A 22,297-nucleotide genomic window follows, 5' to 3' on the forward strand; every position below is an offset into this window, starting at 1 on the left:
TTAGAACTAATACGATTTTTTTTCCCCCCGGAATAATTTAACATTTTACAGTTCCACGAATATTCTATTCAAGAAGGACATGAAATACTTATATGATTTGGAGCTGGTAAGTATATTGGTTAACAGTTTGGTAAATGTATAATTTAAAGTATTCAGTAACAACTCAAGCTCATATCTTTCACGGCAAAAGACTGGACAATCATATAATACATGTTTGACATCTTGAGATTCCTCCCCACAAATGCAAGTTGCATCGTCTTTAATATGGAATCTATTTAAGTATTCCCCGAATTTTCCATGCCCAGTCAAAAACTGTGTCAGTACGAAATTTGGCGTTATTACTTTACATTTATTACGATCATAGACCGTTGGAAAATACAGCTCTTTTGTAAGAATTCCCTTATCACTACTGACCCAACTTTCGTTCCATTCTTGCATATGATGTTCTTTGGCTACTAATTTGTTAACAAGACGTCTAACAGTTTCTCTACCCTGAATTGGAGCATCCGGATATTTCACTTCAAATTGCCTACGCACCTCTCTACATGACTCTGTTTTCACATATGCATCATACATAAAAACTCTCTGTTCAAGCGTGAATTTTTCGTTCTGCATTGTTAACAAATTTTACACACACGTTGAATATTTAAGCAACTGTGTCAAGGAACTGCACTGTAGTGTTAAATACTGCAACATCTGGCTCACAACTGATAACTTCTCGACCTTGATTGTCGAGCGTGTCTCAACAACTGCGCGCACAAAGAGGCGTATCAGTACATGCCGCTTTCCTGGCCCCACCCGTAGGCGAACGCTCTGTACATCGATTGCAATTACGTTAGGTTCACATGAAGCCCTCGAATTATTTCATTATAAAATAATTTTATTCTGAAAATATGGAAGATAAGAAGTTGCCACTAATGATAGATTACGTAAAAATTAATTGAAATCAATATTCAGAAAACATTATTATGACAACCGCAGGATTAAAAATTAACTGCATATCCAACTATACAACATATTCTCTATAGAATTAAACGTCTAATCAATATTAAGCTGTCAAATAACTGTAGCGTAAAATCGTGATGAAATAAGAAATTCAATTAATGGTGGAATTATTATTCATCAATGAATGTTGAAACATGACAAGGATATCCAATACTGTCTATCAAATCTGTACCTTGATTTTGATTTATTATCTATATCTAATAATACGCTAAAGAATATGAACAGCTTTAATAATCCCCTAGATGTCCGCAATATTCTCGGAAAATTCAACAATTTTCGAAATAACAGCCATTTTCCTTATGTCCACAAACGAAAGTCAAACTCAAAGTCTAGATTTTCGGCGACTTCGAAGTAAAGTCACGATTGAAGTTTACTTTCGTCAAAGTGTCGACTGTGAATAGAAAAACAGTGATTTCAGGTATAACTCCCTGTAAAGTTGATCAACTTTACAGGGAGTTATACCTGAAATCTTGATTTGCATAATACACGTCACTGTTCGTTAACAGAAAACCACAATTTAAGTCACACGGAGTTAGTGTGCACTCGAAGTTGGTTGCTTGACGGTTGTCAGCCCACTTTGAGGTCTGTGGATATAGAGGGAAAAATTGGATCGGTGTCGGCTAGAGTTCCCGGGTAGCTCAGTGGTAGAGCGTTGGTACGTTAAACCAAAGGTCCCGGGTTCGATACCCGGCTCCGGAACAATTTTTCCCTCGAAATTATTCAGAAAAATAGTGACTTCGTACTTTCCAAAGTCAACTTTGGTCCAAAGTCTGGTCTATGAATACGACCCTACATGAGCATTCCATAAGATGGGGCACATCATGGATCAAATAAGTCCCAGTCGTTAAAGCAGTCAACTAGTAGTATCTTTTCGAATGTACAAGGACATCACTTTATTTTTACCAACATTTTTAACATTAACCAGGCTATACTCGGAAACACTGTTACCTCTTTCCATTACAGGAGTTCGGTGTTGCTAGTGCAATGTGTAAACAAATCATTTTACTAGCTATAGGAGGAGAGAAAAGTAGTGTATCCATTTATGTTACAGGAAATACAGTAGCCTATTCCGATTTTCAGTTTGATCATTACTTTTACGGTATTTTATCAAAAAAACAGTAGAGTAGTAACAATTTTTTTTTTCACAAACTCAACTCTTCAGGTGGTTATATTCATTATGTAACGTCTACTTTATCTTGAGAATTTTGTGAGCACTTCCGTAAAAAAAAAAAAAAAAAAAAAAAAAAAAAAAAAAAAAAAAAAAAAAAAAAAAAAAATTTCTACAGCTAACTTCTTGACCGATTTGTTAGGACTTCGCTCCATCCTTTCTCTAGCATCTTCTACAGCATCTTCTGTCATCTTTGTTGTCCATCTTACGCTTTTCTTCCTTTCTGTACACTCTGTTGCTCTAAATTTATCTACCAGATTAATGACATTTCTACGAAAATATTCCGTAATGATATAATCAGGAAAAAAAAACTGTTGTTCACATTCGGTTATATTGTAATTCCAGTTTCCGTCATCGCCCTTCATACCTACAAACAGTAAAACAAAACTCTTGTTTAAATAATGTTGTTAAGTACCGTACCATATTATAGGGTGCCGTACTTTCGGTAACTCTAATCTTCACTTGTGCTCAGTCCACACAGATAAATTCAGTTATGCTACACACCATACCTGCGTGAAAATAAACTTAATCTTCTATAGAAAATGCAACATATTTCTGAAACACACTGTACTCGGTAGTGTGTACTTCACTGCTAGCAACAGCGGCGTAAGTTTGTGTGGCTGACGTTAGCAAGGACATTAGTGAAAGGGATGGGAGTCAAGTACATTCAGAAAAGCAGGTACAATAAAAATGTAAGTAAAAATAAAGTGATGTCCCTGTACATTCCCGGATATGGATTCCACGTTTCAAAACCACGTGTATAAATGCGTAACAACTACATATTCTCAACGACGCATAATTAACCGCATGTTTAAACAAAGGTTACGCATAACATTGAAGGAGAGGATCAACAAAAGCTGATATTAATAGCAATGAAAGTACAATATCCCCGATAGAGAACCTCAATCTGATCGTAACTACGGTAACAAAATTTAATTTCAATTTTCCCTACAAAGTGAACCAGAAAGCAATCCCTATTTCAACAAGGAACCACATTGTTTTCTATTTCATTAGAGAACAATTTACCAGTTGCCCGTAATTCGCAGAGATTCAATTTCGACAATATGTCATTTTATCCCATTCCCCCCATATTTATCCGCACCTGAAGTTCCAATCACCGTGCACTAATCCACTGTGCGGTGGTGATTGACTGTGGTCAGTGGAGTCTGCATCCCTGTTTGTGTCTCAGTACAACACAAAAGCGTAATTGTATTTTGATTGTCATAGACCGATGGGAAATAAAGTACAACAATACCACAACACCGAAATTTGATTACAGGGAATATAGGATTTTGGAGAATAAATTCCATTGTACAAAATTATCCCTGTGTTTTTCAGGTTTGAATATCATTTATTGTTATCTAAAGGCAATAAGTTGTGTATCTTACAAACAACAATAATAATATAGGCCTAATCTTATATCACAGCGATTCCAGTATCAAGTATTATAATGGTTATTCCATGAAATTATTATTATTATTATTATTATTATTATTATTATTATTATTACTTGCTTACTTACTTACAAATGGCTTTTAAGGAACCCGGAGGTTCATTGCCGCCCTCACATAAGCCCGCCATTGGTCCCTATCCTGAGCAAGATTAATCCATTTTCTATCATCATATCCCACCTCCCTCAAATCTATTTCAATATTATCCTCCCATCTACGTCTCGGCCTCCCTAAAGATCTTTTTCCCTCCTGCCTCCCAACTAACACTCTATAAGCATTTCTGGATTGGCCCATACGTGCTACATGCCTTGCTCATCTCAAACGTCTGAATTTAGTGTTCCTAATTGTGTCAGGTGAAGAATACAATGCGTGCAGTTCTGCGTTGTGTAACTTTCTCCATTCTCCTGTAATTTCATCCCTCTTAGCCCCAAATATTTTCCTAAGAATCTTATTCTCAAACACCCTTAATCTCTGTTCCTCTCTCATTCATTCATTCATTCATTCATTCATTCATTCATTTATTTTATTCCAAAGATCTTACATGAGCAATGAAGCTTTAAGATGTGGAACATGTCAACATTTTACAATATTACAATTACAAAATTTTTAATGTTTTACAATTTAGTAATTTTCTACAATTTTTACAATTTTGTATAATTTTTTTACATTTTGGCGAGATGTAGTGAGATGAGATGAGGTCCGAGGATTCGCCAAAATATTACCCGGCATTTGCCTTTTCGGTGGGGGAAACCTCGGAAAAACCCAACCAGGTAATCAAATCAAAGGGGGTAATCAAATCAAAGGGGTTGATGCCAAGGAGTCACAGTTTCACAACCATAAAGAACAACCGGTAATATAACTGTTTTATAAATTATAATTTTCAGATTTTTTGACAGTAGGCTAGATGACAAAAGCTTCTCAGCCGAATAATAACAGGCATTTCCCATATTTATTCTGCGTTTAATTTTCTCCCGAGTGTCATTTATATTTGTTACTGTTGCTCCAAGATATCTGAATTTCTCCACTTCTTCGAAGGATAAATCTCCAATTTTTATATTATTATTATTATTATTATTATTATTATTATTATTATTATTATTATTATTATTAAATATAAACATTATATTAATGACGATCTGTTAGAGAATTATGTCCCATATGACAAACAACCCAAATGCGTTTTGTAAAATGGTTAACGTAACGATGTGGAAGTTGTCATATGTCAAATGTCCCCGATGTAGTAGACTTTAAACACCGCCAAAATAATACGTAATTTATCTACAACTCACACAGAGTACCTATTATGTAACCAAGCTCGGAATAGGATCGGTGAGTTTGGGAACTACAAGTACAGTCTACTATATACAGTCACGAAGCTTGAGTTTGAGGGTGCTAGAAACAATAGACTGTGAAGGTACTATTTTGCATTGCCTGTAATGAGGCGATATTAGCGATACTAGTGGTGAGCAACTACCTAATGTTTGTATATTTACTACGTATTGAGCTTCGCGACTGTATATACTAGACTGTGGTACAACCTTCGCACGCTTGCATTCCTGTCGTCAGCAGCCTCGCTCTATCCATGTTGTCTTTTACTCCGCTAGATGGCTGACTCCGGACTTCAAAGAGATGATGTGGTAAATAAGTAAATAAGACGAAGACCAGAGGAAGAAAGGTAAAGAAGGTAAACTTACGAATTTTAAATGAGGCAGTAGAGCAAGTGGACAGCTTCAAATACTTGGGGTTTATTATAACCAGTAACATGAGCTGCTGCCAGGAAGTCAAGAAGAGGACAGCAATGGCAAAGCAAGCTTTTAATAGAAAAAGGAGCATCTTCTGCGGACCTCTGGAGGAAGAACTAAGGAAGAGATTAGTGAAGTACTTTGTGTGGAGGGCAGTATTTCAGAAACATGGACATTAGAACAAAGGGAAGAGAAGCTACTAGAAGCATTTGAAATGTGGATGTGAAGAATAATGGAGCGTGTGTAAATAGACAGTCAGAATAACAAATGAAGCTTTGTTGGAAAAAGTAGGAGAAGAAAGAATAATTTTTAGTTTCATTGGCATAGTGGTCCGATAAGGCGGTACTTTAATATCTTTGCCTGACTAGCGTTTAACAGTTTCGTTGGTTTCCTCATCCCAACCGGGTCCTATTTTGAGTTTGCATAATTAGGTAATGTTTTGACTTATTTATACAGGGTGATTCGAAACCTCTGGAACAAACTCTGAGGGGTGATAGAGCTAACAATAAGGAACCCTTTTTGTTAAACAACCTATGTCTTTTGACGAGTCGTTTCGAAGTTACCGTTGAAAATATTTTTGCACGGGAGTACGTCAATGTATGCGAATGTGTGCACCCCTGTTTGTTTGTTGAGATGTTTGTAAGAGACGAGAAGGTTGTTGTTGGTTTAGTTTAATGTTCAATACCTTTTACTTTCAGTTCATTGTAATCATCGATTGAGAATGGATATCTACGCGGTCTTCCAGCAATGCGCCGGGGACGAAGAGACCCATCGTCTCGAAGGCGCTGATAAAGTCCAGCAAACATTGTGTGGCGAGGGTGATTTCTGTTTTGAAACTGTTGTTGGTACATGTGGAGAGCTCTTCTTCCGTTTCCGCGAGCCTCCCCATAACACATTACCATGTCGACTAACTCAGGAAAGTGTAGACATCCATTCTCAATTGATGATTAGCAAAGCTCGGAACTTGGGGACTTGTGTCTTTGAACGTGGCTAAGCGACCGGACTTCAATGTCAACAAACTCCCGCTTCCAGCACAGAGGTACTGTCAGGTCTGCTATAAAGGTGGTTCCTGGCCGGAACAACATATTGATAATATTATGGTAGCTTGAAACACGTAATTTTAAAGAATATATATATATATATATATATATATATATATATATATATATATCAAATTTACAGTTCTGCTCTGTACATTTTATTACAGTATATGACTACATGGATTCGAAGATTTTCGAATCCATAACTTCTTCGTCTGTTAGTTAAACATGATTTGAAACGAAAGAAACTTATTTCCACGTCACATGAAGTGACGGGAGCAAACTTAAAATACTGAATGTTTTCACTGTCACTGTTTCCTGTTCGATTTTCAGTAGTTGCTAGCTGATCTCGGATCTGAGAAAGATAAGTATTCTAAATGTTTCTCGAAAATAGTTTTCAATTTCTATGTCACTGCTAGGGAAGGTTCCACTACGACTTGATCCATGGCTATGGACAAATTTTCCACCAATTTAAGAGACTGCAATGTCTTTCAATTAATGCCCGTTTCCAGCTCTAGTTTAAGTGTGGCACAACTTACAAAATATAAACTCTTCATTCGATGAAAATAATGTATCTCCTCAGAATTCCTTCACGAAATTCTGTACCTAAAATTTAAGAAATATATTTTCAAACTTCTATAATATCCATTCGAATACCACGTATTTTCTCATTCCTCTAACAGACCGTTTACCTGTAATTCTCTGAATGTCATTTGCTTCGACATGACACAGTTTCTTCGTTCGTCTTCTTGCCATTCGATGTGACCACGTTCTTAGTACACACGACTGTCCCTGAGCACTTGCAGGGTGAGCTTTGTGTACGTTGTACCTGTAACCTTACTCATGCGCACGACACACAAGTCCCCAAGTTCCGAGCTTTGATGATTAGACTGAACTGAAGGGAAAAGTTGTTGAACATTAAACGTAAACAAACAACAACAACCCTTCTCGTCTCTTATAAACATCCCAACAAACAGGGGTGCACACATTCGCATACATTCGCATTCATCTTATACAGTTTCAGTTGCTAGAAATTGGAACTCGCTTCCGAATGATGTAAGGGGTTGTTGGACAATAACTTCATTTAGGTCAAAATTACATAAATTCATACTTAACAAATTAATTGCTGATTAATATTTGTTACTTATAATGAAACTAACATCTGTCCATTCTTATTATCATCATTAATTTCTCTAAATAGATTTACAAAACCTCTAATGGCAATTACATTAATATTCTCATTATAAAAATATATTTTAGATTTATATATATTTTTTTTCCTCCCTGTGACATAGTTCTAGTAAGCTTATATTAAATTAATTTTCATCATTTTACTAGCTATCCCAAATATTAAATTAATTATAATTGATTGAATTAAATTAGCTCATAAATTAAGTTACTATTTTACCTTATAGGTTTATCTAAATTTAAATAAATATGTAGTCTACGAGTCATTAAAATTGAAGAATATTGCTGGAGAACCTTTTAAGTGTAGTTTGTAATTTAAATATGTATTGTATTAAGGCTGGTTGAGTGGAAGAGAAGGCCTTATGGCCTAACTCTGTCAGCGAAAATAAAAAATTATTATTATTATTACATTGACGTACGCCCTCGCAAAAAAATTTTCAACGGTACCTTCGAAACGACGGGTCAAAAGACATAGGTTGTTTAACAAAAAAGGGTTCCTTATTGTTAGATCTATCACTCCTCAGAGTTTGCCGCAGAGGTTTTGAATCACCCTGTATATTAAAGATAAGCAATTGACGGAACCATATATAATTATTATTGGGTTATTTTACGACGCTGTGTCAACATCTAGGTTATTTAGCGTGTGAATGAAATGAAGGTTATAATGCCGGTGAAATGAGTCCGGGGTCCAGCACCGAAAGTTACCCAGCATTTGCTCGTATTGGGTTGAGGGAAAACTCCGAAAAAAACCTCGACCAGGTAACTTTCCCCGACCGGGATTCGAACCCGGGCCACCTGGTTTCGCGGCCAGACGCGCTGACCGTTACTCCACAGATGTGGACCGGAACCATATATAAATTATTTTATTTTATAGAAAGAATAATGCTGAAAGTGATCAGGAAGAGAAAAAGGAATTGTTTGGGTCACTGGCTGAGAAGAAACTGCCTACTGAAGGATGCACTGGAAGGAATGGTAAATGGGACAAGAGTTCAGGGCAGAAGAAGATATCAGACAATAGACGACATTAAGATATATGGATCATATGCGGAGACAGAAAATAGGAAAGACTGGAGAATGTTGGGTTTGCAGTGAAAGACATGTCCTTGGGCAGAACACTATGAATAAATCTCTTAATTAATAGAATTGTTTTAATTATCTATTTTAAACAATATCGCTCATTAATAGACTCTCATTGTGTACCTCAAAAATAGTGTCGGAGATAAGTAAATTTTGCGTTCTTAAAAACAGCGTCGTACTTGAGTAAATGCTTATATTAAAAAATAATACCGCTCTTCAGAATATCAGGCACATACTCTACTACTATTCCATACAGTACGACTGTGAAGAACCTTGGTATTTATATGGATTGTCACCTGGAATGGAATGAACAAGTGAATCACACTTCCAAAAAAATATTTTCCATTATTCACTCATTAAAGCGGCTGAAGCATTTTCTTTCTGATAAATTAAAATTAATCCTTGTACAAACACTCGTGATGCCACACTTTGACTACTGCGATATTATATTAAGTAACCTAAATGCAAATTTGAGCAGCAGGCTACAACGTGTGCATAATGCGTGCGTCCGTTATATTTGCAATATTCGTAAGTATGATCATGTTTCCCCGTCTTTCCAAACTCTGTCTTGGCTAAGGCTAAGCGATCGACGAGCCCTGCATTCTCTTGTTCTCTTATTTCAAATTCTGCGCACCGCTACCCCAATCTATTTCGCTTCTCGTTTTCAAAATTTATCCGCATATCATCAGCTAAGTACAAGATCTCATCATAACAATTTACTCATTATACCCTACCACAAGACATCTTTATATTCTTCATCCTATACAGTTTCAGTTGCTAGAAATTGGAACTCGCTTCCGAGTGATATATATAATAATAATAATAATAATAATAATAATAATTATTATTATTTATTTTAGCTGGCAGAGTTAAGGCCGTAAGGCCTTCTCTTCCACTCAACCAGCAAAAAGTGTATATACATATGCATGAACTTACAAAGAATCCAACAATTTGATTTAGATGAGAGTTACATGTATACAAAAGTTATTTACAAATTAAACAACAAAATACTATGAACTATTAATTAAACACTGAAATAAACTGTGTAGCAGAATTAAACTAAAATACATAGAATGTTAATATATTTCAAATAATATTAGATAATAGAAAGAGATTATTACGAGACAATTTAAATATAGCACAATCAGGATGATGTCTAAAGAAAAAAAGTAACAATGTAGTCAGTGATAGTTTAAATCAGTATGATTGGAGTGAAATGCTAATAAGGTTATCTTTTAAGCTGTTCTTAAAGGTGTTTATTGTCTTGCAGCCCCTAATACTTTGTGACAAGGAATTCCATTGACGCGAGGTGGATATTGTAAAAGATGATGAATAACAAGATGTTCTATGAAGAGGTATACTCAGCGTGCCACAGATAAGTGATCTGGTATTTACGTCGTGGTTAGAGTATAGATAAGAGAAACGAGACGAAAGGTAATTTGGTGTTGAAGTGTGCAGAATTCGAAAGAGTAAAGACAAAGAGTGTAAAGTTCTACGTTCTTTAAGTCGGAGCCACCTTTAAGTCGGGTTGTTGGACAATAACTTCATTTAGGTCAAAATTACATAAATTCTTACTTAACAGATGAATTGCTGATTAATATTTGTTACTTATAATGAAACTAACATCTGTCCATTCTTATTATTATTATTATTATTATTATTATTATTATTATTATTATTATTATTATTATTATTATCATTAATTTCTCTAAATAGATTTACAAAACCTCTAATGGCAATTACATTAATATTCTCATTATAGAAATAGAAATATATATATTCTTCCTGTAACATAGTCCTAGTAAGCTTATATTAAATTAATTTTCATCATTTTACTAGCTATCTCAAATATTAAATTAATTATAATTCATTGAATTAAATTAGCTCATAAATTAAGTTACTATTTTACCTTATAGATTTATCTAAATTTAAATAAATGTGTAGTGAAGAATATTGCTGGAGAACCTTTTAAGTGTAGTGTAAATATTTGTAATTTAAATTTATGTATTGTATTGATTAAGGCTGGTTGAGTGGAAGAGAAGGCCTTATGGCCTTAACTCTGCCAGCGAAAATAAAACATTATTATTATTATTATTATTATTATTATTATTATTATTATTATTATTATTATTATTATTATTATTATTATTACTCTTACTTATTGAATACTACATATATCTTCAAAACCCCTACTCAAGTAGACCTCCTATATTTTGTTCCAACAAAGAATTTTCTACCGCCGAGTACAACATGCCAGGCCGTGAATCGAATCCGAGCCATCCGGATGCAAGACCTGAGTGCTAGTTCTGGGATACAAATGCAGTAGAAACGCCATAAAAGGTGTTATTTGTCTGCTGTGGTTTGAAACATATTTTTCTGTGTAGTCTTCCAGCGATACTAAGTAGAACTACCGCGATGTGCGTCCCAGTTCTCCTCTCCAATATACTCCACACGATGCTCATGCCTTTGAATGGACTCGCATTTGCATTTACAATGTTTGTCCTGCCCGCTAGCCTTCGGCGCATGCAGATTATTAATTAGTGAGTGTAATCTAGTAAAACACACACTTTTTCCTTTTGCTGACCCGGTTCCTACGAATACAATTTATTTATTCCGCGGAATCCAAGTATTTACGAGCCCGTCATTCCATATTATTTAGAGAAATATAAACTTAGAGGAATCAAAGTAATAGGCATTATGGTACGAGCCAGAGAAACTATTCCTAATTTTGTAAAATTATTTTGGCAAACACATAATTTATAAATCCATACATTGAAATTTATTATGTTGTTAGATTTTAAAGGATCCATAGATCTTCTAAGAAAACACTGTTATAACTTGCAGCTGTAAATAAGGCTTATATAATGTAATATTAATTTTCTTTCATGCAATCAAACAAATGGCTAGAGCAGGCATGTCAATTGATGCCCACAGGATCAAGCGCGCGCTTTAGAGCTCAGGAGAGACTGAGCGCTTTACAGCGGAAAGAAAAGAGACGGACGAAAGAGGTATTATATGCCGCTTAGTCGAGCTATATTCAGGGATGGCCAGCACTGATTCAATAGATAAAAGGAAGAGAACTTATTAAAGCTGTATCCATGTTAATTTTTAGATTTGCCTGAGAAGTATAAGTGCATTATAAGAATGTAAGTTTTAATTTTAATGCTCATTTTTCACAAGTTTGATTTTTTTTTATTCAAAAGAAATATTTTCTCAACTTGTTTTTATAGAAAAGTGAAATTTTCAAATATAGGCCTATTTATTTAGTAGCCTTACAGAATGTTTTCGTAAATCTAATATACCGTAAATATAGTGTATTGAAAATTTTGAAAATATTCGCATGGAAATTGTTTGTAAGGAAATGAATTAACAAAGCAACTACTGTTACATCATAAGCAAAAGATACGTGCCCATGTGTTGTAAAAATGTCCTCTCTATAGCTTCAGCAGATTTCGAGAAAATAATTTAATATTCTGATGACAGGAAGTTGCTCACAAATATCACCTTAAAAGCATAATGCGATAAGAGTTTTGTTATGTAATATTAGTTACACTTAAAACAGATACAGTACCTAGGTAACTTTGCTTTGTACTGTAATATTGTTTAGATTAGTTTATTGATTACTTTTGTAAGGCTAAACATACCACCAATATAAATTCCAACTTATCATGTCATACTCAAGCTCTTTCTTTGGAATATCACTTTCTTTATGAATGATGTGTTTCATCCACTTAATACAGTATAATATTATACTACTATGGAATTTAAGTGAATATTCCTTCTTAACTCTCTATTATGTTATTAAGATTTAAAACAAAAGTGTAATATTGAGAAATCAGTGTTAGTACTTTTGTTTTACAGACAATATAGATAATATTAAACAGAAAGAAGCCATATAAAAATAACAACATAAAATTTCACGTTCCGTTTGAAGTTTGTGCACCACTGTTTTCTTAATCCAACAGGCTGCTTATTCATATACACAACCCTTCCTCTTTCTATATTTAGCGCTTGATGTCCGCGCACGACGTCAAGGTCAGAAAAATGCGCTTGCTTTGACATCACTGGTCTACAGGAAGATCTTTAATTTGGGACTCCATTTGCGTTGACACTCTAGCTCCATCTCACTTGCCGAATACCTCCAGACGCGTAGCATCTGCTGCTGAATTAGCCGTGAAAAATAAAGTCAATAAATATGCTCATCTTTTAGACAATTATATCTTTGTCCCATTTGCTGTGGAGACCTTCGGTCCTTGGAGTCATGTCGCTAAAGTTTTGGTATCTCAAATCAGCCAAATTTTGATCTCCATTACTGGTGATCGTCGTTGCACTACTTATTTGCGTCAACGTTTAAGAATTGCAATTCAAAGCGGAAATGCAATGAGCGTTTTGGGTACTCTTCCCGAGTTCAGCCCTTTGGATGAACTCTTTCTCTTGTAAAATTTGTTTAGTATTCCGTATGTAAATATTTGTATTTAGTTTTATATACACTCAGGGACAAAAAAAACCGTACACTTTAATATTTGCTGGTATTTTGCAAAACATTATCTTCTCATACAATATTATGGTAGCCATCTGTTGTTATGGAGACGTGTATACATTGTTGATTGTTTTTTGTTTTATAAACAAGCCATTACAACCAAATATTCCAATTTTGCTTTCGGAGTCTCAGCTATAACAATTTTGTTTCAACCATTTTGTGCTTCATTGTCGTTATTATTCGTTATTTCTTTATTTTTACATTTTCTGAGTTTAAGTGGGGTTGTAACATTTGTCTTAAAACAAGATGCGACCTGAAGATGTGGCTCGAGCTGTAGCCCTTTACGATGATGGACGCAGTGTACGTTACATTGCAAATGTTATGAATATGGCTAGAAGCACAACCCATGATGCCATAAAATGGTATAGAGAGACCCTAGAATATACCAGAGGACCAGGTTCGGTCCGTCCAAGAGCTACAAATCCAAATGAAGACAGGTATATGGTGTTGAGAGTTCTTAGGGAGCGCAACCTGCCAGCTACTAGTGTAGCCCAGCAATTTGTTAACATGCATGGACGCCCAATTTCGGCCAAAACAGTTAGAAGGAGGTTGAAAGCAAGTGGACTGATATCAAGTAGACCTGCAATGGTCCCAGACTTCTCAGGATGCATCGAGTTGAATGACTGCGTTTTGCAAATGATCACAGGGATTGGAGAAATGGACAGTGGAGCTGTGTTCTGTTCACCGATGAGTCCCGTTTCAATCTGTGCTCACCTGATGGACGTGAAAGAGTTTGGAGAAGGAGGGGAGAACGATTTTCACAGTGTTGCATTTCCGAAAATGTGCCGTATGGAGGTGGTGGAGTGATGGTTTGGGCAGGAGTGTGTGCGGATGCTCGTACAGAGTTGGTTTTTGTCGAAAATGGAAGACTAACAGCTGATAGGTATATAAATGAATGTTTGGCTGATCATGTTGTGCCATTTGGCCAATTTGTAGGCGATAATTTTGTTTTAATGCATGATAATGCACGGCCGCATATTGCCCATGCGGTCGGAGATTATCTCCAAGAAGTGGGAATCCATGTTCTTCCATGGCCAGCAAGGAGTCCAGACATGAACCCAATTGAACACGTGTGGGCCATGCTGGGACGGCGTGTTAAGAATAGACGACCGAGACCAGAATCGTTACAAGAGTTGAGGCGAGCACTTGGCGAAGAATGGGAACTTATTCCTCAAGAAGACATTGCTAACCAAATTGAGAGCATTCCAAGACGTATGGATGCAGTTATTCAAGCCAGAGGGGGTAATACCCGTTACTAAAGAGAGTTTTTAATGTTTAAGGCGCCATAAAATGAAAAAACAGACCAAACGATGCCATATTTATACGCCCTTTGTAATTTTTTTGCAATTTTTCTCATCAGAGATTTTTTTTTCAAATGTTGTCGCATAAGGTGCTAAATGAAACATTATTTTGTTTAAATGGGTTTTGTTTCATTTTGAAATAATTGGCAACAAAATACAAGCAAATATAGAAGTGTCCGGTTTTTTTTTTGTCCCTGAGTGTATTATATTGTTCAAATTGTTTCAAATTTTCAGGAAATCTGTAGCCATTGAAACTGTAGAGAATGACCTACTTTAATGGAGATATAAGCATAAATAAAATTCATAAATTTTAAGTAAATAATATTAGTATTTGTAATATAATCTGTTTATCTGTACCTATATAATATTGCAATATTGTAAATTTGTAATAGTACCACAACAATTAATGACGGAAAATAATATAGGCTGTCTTCGTAATCTAACTATATTTTTTCATGGATGAGAGTACTGCATATGACAATATATTTTAATGCGTTGTCATTGTGTTATTGTAATAATATCGACGTTATGGCCTTGATGTAAATACCGTTTCCAGCGTACCTGAGTCGGAATACGCTGCCTGCTTAATGCGATCTGTAACAAAGCCTGCAGCGGAAACTATTAAGCCGGTATCAATCACACTGGATATTGGTAGGTACACAATAACCGTAATATTGTATGTTTATGCCCGCAGGATCTAATGTCATAGGTCATCAAGCACGGTCCACTTATTTGCGTCAAAGTTTCAATTAACATAAGTTCAGACTAACACTAATGATTGTGACTACATTTACTTTACCTTCCTTAAAAGACAGCTCTCCTCTGTATCCTGATATACACAGTGGGCCAAAAAACGGCACAAAATTAGAAATACTCTATTTCCGGAAATACACGACATTAATTTATAATGTATACACTGTTGGAAAGAGTAGATTTTAAAGATGAGGAGGACTTTTTATTGTGTATTTTTGAGGTTCATTAAAATCTTATGGAGTTCAATACACAATGATGCGAAAAATGAAGTTTTTCAAGACAATTTATTATTTCAAAATACAGAAACTGAATGTTGGTAAAAATAATAATTAATGACCTTTCAAATAATCAAAATTAAAAACGATGCTATAGTCTATGTGACCGCTATTTGTCCGCACAACCATTTGTAGGCGTCTTCTCCATTGTCCGATAGCACTGGATATCTGTCTTTAATCAATCCGGTCCCAACATCTTACATTGATGAATGAAGAACAGCCAAATGTACTGCTAAACAACTATTAACGATTAATTGTAACAGCATGGCAATATACTACGACACACAAGATTTTATCAAATTTTATCAATTATCTTTTGTTGATTTTATAACAAATACTTGTGGCTTGTGCAGCAAATACTGCTGCAAACTAAGTTCGTTAGACGTTCAAATAAAATTTTTTCAGATTTATTTTCAATGAAGAATACTTGTCTTTTTGATAGTTATTTGCTTCCATAATAATAAAACATAATCCCTCTGAATGGATTTTTTTTAGGCCAAATACTTTTTCTTGAACCTATCCAACTTCAGTTTTTGAGTTTCAACGCGAAAACGCAAGTATCAATGTCAGGACGATAGCAGTACCTATTTCAGGTCATTGTGGATTGTAGGCAAAAGTTAAAAAAAAATGTCAGGTTTGCTAAGCTTTCGAACAATAGCATTTTCGTATAGCTGCTGCATGTAGAACTTGAAATGTAGAGCGTAAAATCATTTTATCCTACTAAGAGATCCTGCTGAAATTATCTGGAGACTACAAAATTGTCTAGACCTCTTATTTTATCAGTAAGTAATATCTTTTTATCTTTCCTTAGGAACTGTAATTTTTGCGCTCTCTCGAGCCAATACTGAAGACAATGACACATATCAATATCTACACTACACCGCCATTAAGTATATGAAAATGACCCAACCCCACTGGGTTAATAAGTATAAACATATTTGATTTTTAATAACAATATTATTATCTTACTTAAGTTTTGTAGTTATATATAGCAGCCACTCAGTAAATTATAGAAATGAAGATCTAAATTAAGATATTCTCTACATTTACTTACATAACCTCAAAACGTTTCACTTTCATGTCATCAATATAGCATCAATATTATGTACAATTAATGAAAAAATAGATGCATCATGATATTAACTATAATAATATTTAATTTCTAATGGTAATAATGTCATCAAACCACCTCAAGTTTCGTAGATTTGAATATCCAATACACAGCTGTACTCAGAAAATTATACACTGCAGAATCAGTTTTTAATAACAAATTGAATTGAGCTCTAAATATGTCGGCAATCCTGCAGGTCATGGCCATCGTGTAATAGCCTATTGTTTATTGTAGTGTGTGTTTTATTCTGAAATTCAATCAAGTCGGCCGTGATTGAATAAAATAATTCTCAAAACTGACAACAGATGGATTTTGGAAAATAGGAAAATTATGTAGGAAAATTGACATTTCACTGAAAACTACTACTTTTCCGAAAAACTTTGGATGCCAGGCATGAAAATGAGGGGTCACTCATTAAAATCCGTTCAGCCGTTTTCCCGTAATTTCTATTACCAGTTCAAATTATATATATAGATTTAAATATAAAATGGATTGATCTTATATCACCATTCCACTCATAATTCCCCGGTAATTAATGACAAATTCAACAATTGAGTATTTTTCATCAATATTTCATTAATTTGCTGATATTCGTATTTCTGTTAATGACTTAATGCAGGATATAATATATAACGACTATTGTCAATTTTAATTATTTTATATGTGTTTTGTAACATGAGTTATATGTACCAGAAATCATATCGACATTTTCCATATTTACATATTTCCTGGTAATCTTTTTCAAAATAAACCTTTTTATTAATAAGACATAACTACATAAAACTCATGAAAGTCCATTTTGTCATGCATATTACTATGTACATTTTAATTTGTTCAATGTTCTGATAACGTGTTCCTTAACAATATCTGATGATGCCGAAAAGGTGAAAACGTTAACATTCTATATACAATGTTATAGCAAATAAACATTTGCAAAATAGATGAATCTTATAGATTGAACTTGAAACTTTTATTATTACGAATGAGGTTAACATAGTGGATAATGTAAGAATATATCTGATGATGTCACAGGCGCTAAGAAAACGTTAATAAAATAGCGAAATATGTAATATAAAGGAACTACTCCTTAAATATTGTATGATAAGTCTTAGACTGAAAATAATGAAACCATTTAATTGAACTTACTAAGATTTATCTGAAAAATCTTCAAAATGAATTGTAAAAAAACTGTTAAAGATTAACACCATGGATATCGAGGAAGTGTTCTTCCTCTACTGGGATGAAAACTTCAGGGTGATCCTGCCTCATTGTCGTATTTTGAACCTGAAGTAATTCATACGATTTGAGGAATTTTTAGGAACAGGATACCGGTACTGTTTGTACGGAAAACGGTTCACTAACGACGAAAAATTTAGAAGAACATCGCCAACATTAAACTTGTCCCCGTGGCATTTTACGCAAATCTGGGGTTGTCTTAGCTTGAATCCCCGCGTTTTTAATTCCCTTTCACGACAAACATATTTTAACTACATTCTTTATACGTGTTTGTATAAAGCTTTCGCTCTTGAAAACCCTTCGCTGACTGGAAATCCGGACACGTAGGGCTTTATTTATAAAATATTAACTACTAGTGACATTGCCACCTCCTTGGTGTACACACAGGCGAAACAACACAACAATGCTTCACCTCTGCACGCCATACGAGTTCCTGAAGTCGAACAACGAAAGCCTTTTAGGTCGGTCACATAATATGGAGCTAGAAAATCACTCCATGCTCAACAAAGGCTGGCGACAAATGTTAACCCTGCGGTACTGCAACGAATATTCTGAAATGCATTAAGCTTTATGTCAGAGTCGAGAAGCACACAAGAGATGATCCTAATATAATGCTAGAAATAGACATCGACGTGGTGAAATGTACGGATACCACATCATAAGAGACTTTAATGTTGAATAGCGTTAATATTCATGGGTCGCCAAGATGAAACTGGCAGTTTTTCGCTTAATAACGATGCAACTCCATCTCTGAATGCTAATAACTTAATGTTTATTAGGGTGGAGTGGATCTATACATGAAATTGTTTTTTTATCCGTTTTCTAAATGTTATTGTTGCAAAAATATGTATTTTCACTTAAATTTGGAGTTTCTATATTTAATTTTTGAGGTGCCCCAAGGGCTTTGAAGTTTCTTAAAATTATAATTGTTTGACTCTTTGCATATTTGTTCTATTATTATGTTTTTCATTACATAGCTAATGAATTGCTGTAAAATCACATATTTAATCTTTATTTGGAAGACTCTAAATTGGGGTTACTGTATACAGTATTTTTTTGAGGGGATCCAAAGGAACAAAATATATAGTATTACATAAAATATGACAAAAATTCCATTTCAGCCTATTTATTATTATTATTTTTTTATTTTATTTTATTTTTTTTGGGGGGGATTTACTCTTGTTTTCTTTTTCATTTCCTTCTGAGTGGTAACTAAATCAACAGGTCCAATTATCATCCTCCTTTCCGTTCTTTGCTCTAGTAAAACATTCTTTCTTGTTTTGGAACACGGCGGTCTTTGTCACAATTAGGCGTACAGTATTATTATTATTATTATTTTTTTTTTTTGCATTTGCAATTGCATAGGCCTATATCAAATAGTTTGCTTGCTTTTTCTTTGAATTTTGCAATGTTGACATTTTAGTTGTCACTGTGTCGTTTCTTACAAGGCTTCATTAAGTTTGTGTATTGATCAAGGTAGGTCAGAAGATCAGATTTCTTGTATTAATATTAGAGATATTCTGATTTAAATACCCTGCAACAAAAGAAGAAAGAATTTCGATTAATTTTATTATATTAATTATATCATACCTAAGAGTTTTGTGATTATTCCCAATTTTCTTATAAATTGAGGTTTATGTAACACTTCAAGATGAAACAACAGGGGACCAAAAATATGCACAGTCTTTTAACATGTTCCTGGTATACTGCTGAGATTAAATCACTGGAGAATGTTTTCTTGCTAAAAAATTTGATCCTCAAAATTTTGTGAAAATTTCAAAATATGATGCTCTTAGGGCACCCCTAAATATTAATCTACAAAGAATATATTTTGCGTTGTTCTTTATGATATCACTCCACAACTTTTTCCTGGTATTACATTTTGATTCCATAAACTTCATATTTTCACTCCACCCTAATGTTTATGGCGTATTTATAGGAAAATTTATTTGTAAAGGTAAGAAAGAATGTTATTTATCGAAAAATGATGTTTTATTCCAAAGATGAAACTGTACAATATTTAACAATGACACAAAACACTTATACTTTTCCTAATTTTACATTATTCAACAACTTGCTACAGCTAAATTGTGAACAATGGAACTGGGCTTAATGTGAATTAAATACTTTAATAAATTCGACTTTTTCATCGAAAAATGGAAATTTTGTTGTTAACTCTAAAACATAAAATAATGTTTCAGTTTTCTAAATCTGTGCTTATTTTGGCCATATGACAATCTGAGGCTCCTCAGGACGAATTTAAAGGGACCAGAGCTGCAGCCCTTTAAACTGACCTCAGCTGTCATTCTGAGACTTTGTTCTTTATCATAACTAATTTTACGTTTCATTCAGTTCATATTTAGCACTGTTATCTAGGAGAAAAATAAAACTCGTTACCTAGAAACGAAGATAATATTATACATAAATGAAAACAAGTGAAGTATTCTATTTAGTAAGAATTCAATAGTATAAGTCAAAATGAAAGTTTTCTAGGTTAACTTGATAACAAAATAGACTAAACTAAGAATCAAATTAAATAAAATGAAGTACCGGTAACACAAATTAACAAGATAATTATACAAAATATACAGCATGTTACATGTAATAATATAATTATTAATTTAAATTACATATTCTAAATATCTCCTATTTATAATTTGGATTTACACTGTATAATTTTTAAATATAGATACCAGTACTTCAAATTCATGTCATTATACATTTCAGTCCACAATTAAGACTGTGTGTTTTTTTCAGCAATTGTGACGTATTCTGCCATTTTACATAAAATTACTTATTTCTACTGTAAGTTTTATGTGGAAGGAATTTAATAATGTATATTTAAAAATGTGTTCCAATTAATTTCGTTCCCAACATAGCAATGACTTCACGCAGTCCCAACTGTTCCAGCGTCACTGCTAGTAAAGTACGATTATTTAGTCCTGGCAGTTGCCGGAGATGTGCGCGTGGGACAGACGAGTCCATTTAGTTACGCCAAGGGGTGTTTGGTTTATTCACTCGCTTGCCTTTACCGCTGCTCGCCCTTATCTCTACTCCGGGACTCTCCCCACTCCTCCTATTACTTCCCCTCTTTCGCGTCGCTGAGCTGTCAGGACTAAATAATCGGTCTGTACGTACGAAACCTTCAATCAGACAGGGAAAAGTAAACAAGCCCCGGCCTATCCCCCACCTCCAACACTCCGCTGTCAGCCAACCTGTATCTCCTTCCTCGGGACCTGAACTTCGAGGTCTAGTTATGTATAACAGCCAACATACAGCCCGGATTTGGTTTTATTCATTTATTTCAGGACATCGCTTCATGTGCGATGAGGATGTCATACTTCCAGTGACAAGATGGTTGCAAGAGGAGGGACATTCTCTTTCCGTCAGAAATGGAGAAACTAATTCATCGATGTGAAATACGCCTTCAACCTGAAAGGGAGCATGTTCAGAAGTAGGCCTAGTATGAACGTAAAATTTCACAGTATATTTCTAGCTTATTATAATATCTACGTAAAGATTATTTTTTAGTGCTACAGAATACATCTGTTATGGTAAAAATTAATATTAGAGGAGAAAAAATCGCTCCGGCGCTGGGGATCGAACCCGGGTCCTTGATTCTACGTACCAAGCGCTCTCACCATTGAGCTACGCCGAAGTTCAATCCACAGCACCGGATCGAACCCCACTCCTCCAGTGTTTTTCCCTTTGTGGCCTGACTCCAAGTTGGGCATGTATGCTGACATTTTATATTACAGTCTTACTAATAAACCGTGTACAGTTGTTATACGAGACTTATGCAGAGTTGAGACAGAAAACGTTACTAATAAACCATGAATAAGCTATGGACGTATAAACAGGCTGTAACTATACAATGGGAATTGCTTTGCAGTAGTTATATACACGAAACCCCTTGTTTAAGCGTTGTATATAGAGAAAAAATGGCCGCCCCTCTAACAGCTGTTCGTATCGACTGTCATTTTATGACGATGGCTGCCTAGTAACCAAAGAAGAATAAACCAAAGAGCACAGAATAATTAGAATAATATTGCTGTAGCTGTACTCTTTGAACGAAATATAGTGTGGTAATCAATCAGAGCCAGTTGTACTATAGATACTTAACACGGCAATCTAGAGCGCTCTACCGGATGCAATAGAGAACCTCAGATATTCTATTACCTTTCGTAACGAAGTAATGACGAAACTATGACGTAGCTGTGTAACAGTTGTACTGTTATACACGACGCTGCTGCTGGAAATCAGGGGTAGTCTTAGTCCCCAGTTGTTTAAAATTAGGTTGTTTAGAAATATTTTAAATGCACAGAACTAGTTTTTAGGTTTAATTTTTATTTATTATTATTATTATTATTATTATTATTATTATTATTATTATTATTATTATTATTATTT

General features: G+C 34.5%; 1 protein-coding gene across 6 annotated transcripts in view; it reads right to left on the reverse strand.

The window, feature by feature from the left end:
• Positions 1-22,297, reverse strand: part of LOC138709488 (uncharacterized) — a 967,551-nt gene that overhangs the window by 824,133 nt on the left and 121,121 nt on the right. The gene's annotated exons all lie outside the window — the stretch shown is intronic.

The sequence above is a fragment of the Periplaneta americana genome, chromosome 11, assembly GCF_040183065.1.
Source record: "Periplaneta americana isolate PAMFEO1 chromosome 11, P.americana_PAMFEO1_priV1, whole genome shotgun sequence".
NCBI classification, from domain to species: domain Eukaryota; kingdom Metazoa; phylum Arthropoda; class Insecta; order Blattodea; family Blattidae; genus Periplaneta; species Periplaneta americana.